Source organism: Antechinus flavipes, chromosome 6 (assembly GCF_016432865.1).
Source record: "Antechinus flavipes isolate AdamAnt ecotype Samford, QLD, Australia chromosome 6, AdamAnt_v2, whole genome shotgun sequence".
NCBI lineage: Eukaryota > Metazoa > Chordata > Mammalia > Dasyuromorphia > Dasyuridae > Antechinus > Antechinus flavipes.
The window spans coordinates 255,398,461-255,404,498 of NC_067403.1; positions in this window are offsets into that span (position 1 = coordinate 255,398,461).

Here is a 6,038-nt window from a genome sequence, read left to right on the forward strand (position 1 = left end):
CCTCCTTCCTCCCACCCCCTCCCCCAGAGGGCAGGTTGACCAGTAGATATTAAATATATTAGAGTATAAATTAGATACACAATAAATATACATGATCAAACCGTTATTTTGCTGTACAAAAAGAATCGGACTCTGAAATATTGTACAATTAGCCTGTGAAGGAAATCCAAAATACAGGCGGGCGAAAATAGAGGGATTGGGAATTCTATGTAATAGTTCTTAGTCATCCAGGAGATCATTATACACGGCAACAACAATACTATACGATGACGTGGCTCTCTTCTACAATGAGAGGATCCAATGGATCAGCGATGAATAGAACCAGCTCTACCCAGAGAGAGAACTCTGGGAAATGAGTACAGACCACACCATAGCATTTCCACTCTTATTGTTGTTGTTTGCTTGAATTTTGGTTTTTTTCCCAGGTTATTTTTACCTTTTTTCTAGATCCGATTTTTCTTGCGTAGTAAGATAATTGAATAAATATTATATATGTATATTATATTTAACATATACTTTAACATATTTAACATGTATGGGACTACCTGCCATCTAGGGGAGGGGATGGAGGGAAGGAGGGGAAAAGTTGGAACAGAAGGCTTTGCAAGGATGTTGAAAAATTACCCATGCATATGTTCTGTCAATAAAAGGCTATTAAAAAAAAAGAAGAAGAAGAAGAAATGGGTGATCCTGGCACAACAACATTATTTCCCTGGTAATCAAGGTCTAGAGCAAGAAAGAGCCTTTGGGCTCCCATTGCTCACCCCTGTAGAGAAGGGGAAGCCCCAGCCCAGAGACTTTAAGCCATCAGCCCAGTCACACAATTAGTAATTAGCGAATTAGCAGGTGCCCGAGGCAGGATTTGAACCTAGGATGTGACTCCCTGACTTTATGGAGGGTTGGGTAGGTTTGTGAGCAAAGCATGAGCAATACACCCCGAAGGAATGGGGAACCGTCCTATAAAGTTGTTGTTCCTCCTTCATTTTCTAGGAGGTGATAACCCGGATAATGACTTCTTTGTTTGTTTGCTTGTTTGATCTCCGGGGAGATGATTCCAATGTTTTCAGGCCTCTGAGTAACTCCAAGTTTTTTTACCGACCATTCCAAAATGGGAAGAAGTCTCATAAAAGAATAGAAAATGGCGTCTCATCTCTTTTCCAAGTTAACCTCAAACCAAAACAATTCAGGTGTAGAGCTGGGTCTTGGACTGTTTTGTGACTATTCAATAGCGTCAGTTTTCTCGTTGTAGTGTAGAATTTCCAATAATCGTCAAAGAACTTTATTCAGCCGATCGATCGAGCGGGAGACACCATTCCGGCTGCGTCATGGGCCAGACTGTCGGCCACCTGTGCATATTCTCCCCAGATAACTTTGCCCCCCTGTGAACCAAGGTCCAGCTCACTCACACTCACCTCAGGGACGGTCCCTTTGATGTAATAACACCCAAAGTTGTACGGGGAGGGGTGGAGGATTCTTCTCCCTCCAATGATGGATACACAAAGAGTGCCTTTTAAGTTTAGGATGAGTTACTTGAACCACTGGCCTAATAAATCTTCCCGATTTTGGTAGGTTTTAGGTAAAGTTGATAACCTTCTCTTCCCAGTCTCCCTTTCCTGTAGGAACAACCTTTCACGCTTCTGCTTCTCCCTGGGCCCGGACTTTTGGCAAGGGCACTCCTCATTTCCCGGCTTTCTCTTCTTGTTTCTGCCAAGTCGGGTGGGGAAGGGCCTCGGTTTGGGTTGTCCCCCACCTCGCCATCCAGCAGATCCCCTCCCTGGGAGCTTTTTCATCGGCCTTTCCCTCGATATTTCGCTCTTCGTGCATCTTGATCTTTTTCGTCTGAGATTTCTCGACCCGACGCCGTCTAGGGTCGATTTTGGCCAATCCTTTTCCTTGCTTTCTTTGAACATTCATGAGCCTCTGGGTTTTGCTTCTTTCTCTTTTTCTCTTGGTCATGCAAGGGTAACCATACCATTTTCAGTGTAACTCTATGGAGTCATTTTCTGGCCGGGGGCCCAGTGAGGAGCCACCGAAAAAGCTTCCAGACTTCAGACTCTCCGCCATTAACAACCCACTCCCATGAGCCAGAAAAGAAAAGCTGGTATCTTGACAGGTGCATGAATTGTATTTGAGGTTGTATGCTTGTAATACCAGAGAAACTGAGGCAAGACAGAGATTGGGTTTTAATCTTTTAACGTGGAGAGTTTAGACTATCCGGCCTTGTCCAAATCATTCTAGGAACTGAGACAGGGAACTGATAGAAGGTTTTAGCTAACTAGGGTTTGCAAACAGAATACATGACCTGAGTATGCAATCTCACAGGGGAAACAAAGGCAGGTAAGGGGTGGGCAACAAGCCATAATTCCAGGAAGGGATCCTAACTTAGTCTTGCCAGGATATGGGTCAAGAGAAGGTCGAGGGCGGGAGATGCCTCAGTCGGAGGGGGAACTATCCTAGCAAGGGTCAGATAATGCACCTGGATTTTATGACAGGTATGTAAAGGTGATGGGAGCTCCAGGGTTTTTCCTGACTCGGTTCTCCCATCCTATTAGCAAGGAAGGGGGGTGGCTATAATAATTTTTTTTTTATTTAGGGCATAACAGGCTGGAGCTTAAAAGACAAAGGTCCCTAACACGTGGGGCCAAGGGGTCCTGATTCTGAGAATCCTGTTCTGAGGAGTGCTCGTGAGGTCACTGCGGGGTGGGGTGCTTGTACCTGGGCTGGTTCCTCGAAGGAGCATCTCCCCTCAAAACTGGGCTTGTCGTCATTGACTAGACAGCTGTCTGGGGCTCTGAATGAGTAACAGAGTGAATGAATGAATGAATGAAGTCCTCATTCGGCATTTACTATATGCAAGGTCCCGTGCCAAGCTTTGGGGATACCAATGGAAGAGTGGGACAGAACTCGTTCTCATGGCGGAAGGTTTCAGCTGCAGGCTCCCGTGGTACTCGGGCTTCTTTGAGATCATTTCCATTGATAAATGACATCAGATCTTGAACCACGTGTGGTGGCCCAGGACTTTAGTGGCCAGGGACTCCCCAAGCCCTTGGGTCTGGGGGATCCCCTCCTATCTGTCCCTCAGGCTGCCTGCCCCTGAGCTGCTGTTGTCTGGGAGGTGGGGGGGACACCTGACCTTTCCCCTCAGGAACCGCTCTCCTCCCGGATGCTCACCCCTCCTCATCTCGGCCCGGGCCCAGTTCTGCGGCTTCTGCTTCTGACTCCCGTCCCCACGGAGGCTTCTGGTGGGCTCTCAGGACTCCCGCAGTGGCCTTGGAATACTCGTTCCCCTGCCATCGGAAGACAAAGGGCCCCTCGCTGAGGGGCAGGAGCAGCTGGAGCTGGACAGGTCCCACCCGGGGCAGGGACGCTCGGCTCCGGCTTAGCCTCCTTAGTCACCAGTTCTCCCAACTCCCGTCCATTGCCAGATGCTCCGAGTCACCATGATTGGCCCCCAGGCGGACCAGCAGCAGACGGGGAAGGACGTGGGCGCCGGGTCCTAGTCCCCCCCGGACGATGCACTGGAGATAGCCCCGCAGGGAGGACCCCCGTCTCTTACTCTCTGCACTCACTCTCTCTGCCTCAGTTTACTCATCTATAAAATGAGCCACCTCCGGGCCTGAGGTCATGTCCTCTGAGTCCAAGGGATTCTGTCCAAGTTGGGTTTTCCTATTTATCTGCTCCACGATGCTCATCTTATAAGCTTTTCCTCAGAACTAAATAATGTGATGTTTTTCCCACGAGCTTTAAAAAGAAAAACCAATTTCTTTCCTGTAGTTATGGCCGAACAGAGCACCGGACCGGCAGGCAGGCGGTGTGTCAGCAGTATTCATGACGCAGATCCCGGCGCTCCCTCACCCACAAGTCTCCCGGGGCTCCCCATCACCCCTAAAATAAACCACAAACGCATCAGCTCGGCATTCCGGGCCCGCCGCGATCTGCTTCCCGGCCATCCTTGCACATATTCCGGGTCACTCCCTTTGACAATGTCAGAGCTCTTCACTTCTGCCGGATCAGACAAAAGCACAGCTGTGGCCCCTCACTCCCCAGCACCCGTGGCTCCCCATTGCCTCCAGAAGAAATCCTTCATGCTTTGGCTCGGGGCTCAGAACCGAACACGCTTCCAAATGGGCCGAGACCAGGCTCTCCCTCCAGGAAGCCGGTCCCACCCATGTGGCTCTCCGCGCCCTTCACCACGAGCTGCTGGGAGGCTGGCGGGGCTCAGAGCCCGGGGGGCTGGAGCCGGGGGAGCCAAATTTGGGAGTCATTTGATGGGGCCCAGTCCAGTGAAGGACGGCTCAACGAGAAGTAGGGGATCGGGGCCTTGAGTCGGACCCATGAGCTCAGGCCGCTAAGACGGAGAAGGGCAGCACGCTCATTTTACTTTTGTTTGTTTATTTTTTTGAACGCAGGAGGGATTTATTTTTCATTCTTGCAAGAAGGGCTGCCCAGGTGAGTGGCCGCACCTCTGTAGCGAGCCCCTGGCCCTCAGGCCCCCTCCACAGCACAGAATTTTGAACCTAAAGGGCCTCCGTCATCACCTGGTCCCATGTGCTCCAAGACGGACTAGGGGCCCCGGCTCCGGCCCTCCTCTGCCTCCCCCCTCCAGGGTGGGGGGGGGACGGCCCAGCCAAGCCCCAGAGTTCTGGGCTCACGTGTACCTCAGAGCCCCCGCCCCCCCCCCAGCCGAGGGGCTCTCATTGTCCCGGGCTCCCGCTGCCTGCAGTTAATGAGCCAGATGGCTTCCCACCCACCCCCAGCTGGCCCGGCTGAGCAACTGGGGGAGAGGCGCCCCGTATGGTATTCTAATCATCCACCGGGCCGAGCCAGAGGAAGCCTCCCCTCCCCAGCTGGGGGCCCAGGCCCGAGCCCCTCAGGCGCCAACCAGTCTCCAGCCCCACCCTCGACCAAGTACGGCCGGGCTCCAGAGAGGGGTCAGGGGGACACGGGGAGGGGTGGCCCCGTGAGGAGAACATTTATTTATAGACTCGTCACTGGAGGAGACGGGACCAGCAGGGCCGGCCCCGAGTGCCCCGCCGCTCTCCCGTCTGCTCCCCAACATTCTCACCGGCTCGGCACAGGCCCCCCCACGGCAGCCTCCGTGCTCTCTTTGGACCCTGGCCTGGGAAACTGCATCAGCCAGACCCCCCACGTGCCCCGAGCTCGGCCGACTTCCCCCCGCAGGGGCCCGGCCTTCGGACTCTCCCTCCCTCTACATCTCTGTGTCTCCACAATCGGCCCCCATCCCTTTTCACCTGATCTATCTCTCAAGTTGGTCTCCCCCTCCCCAACACAACAGCCAGGGACGGCGCCGTCCCCATTTCCCCTCCCAGCTGCCCGTCAGTGACCCCGGGACCGCGCGCGCCCCTGGCCGTCCCTACGGGTCAGCTTGCTCTCCGGGACTTGAACCCGTCCGGGGTCAGCTGGATATGGAGCCCGAAGGCACCTCCTGCGGCCGGGGGCTGCCAAGCCCCCTCTCACTCAAAGCCTTCTCGCCGGCATTCGCAGCCACTCCCACCCAAGGGACCCGGTTTGGCAGAGGCCGGTCTGGGCTCGAATCCTTGCCCCGACCCCAGACACAGCATTCACCGTGTGCCACAGGGGCTCCCGCTTTGGGCCCCCGAGCTCCGGGTCGTGGCCCTCAGGCCTGGGGAGCCGGGCTCCTGAGGCGGCACTTTGGGAACGGCCGGGAACGCCGCCCAGTCCCTCCCCGGCCCTCCTGACACCGGTAATTAGGGAGCTGTCATTAGGACGCCGTGGCGAGTGGGAAAAGATACAAAATCTCATGTGTTTGGGCCAAGCTCCTGATAAAGATCCAGTCCGTGGGTGAAGGGCCTGCGGGGCCCAGCTGGGAGCCAGCTTGTCTGAAGGACCCAATAAATGTCTCCCCTTGCAGCCCCACCCCCTGCCCCAGGGGTCCCAGCTAAGCCTTGAGGAGCCAGGCCTCCGCCCCTTCAGATGAGGGCTCATCCCCTTCCAGGGAAGGCTTGGGGGAGCTCAGAGACTCATCCCCTCCCCTCCCTTTCTCAGCTGGCCCATCT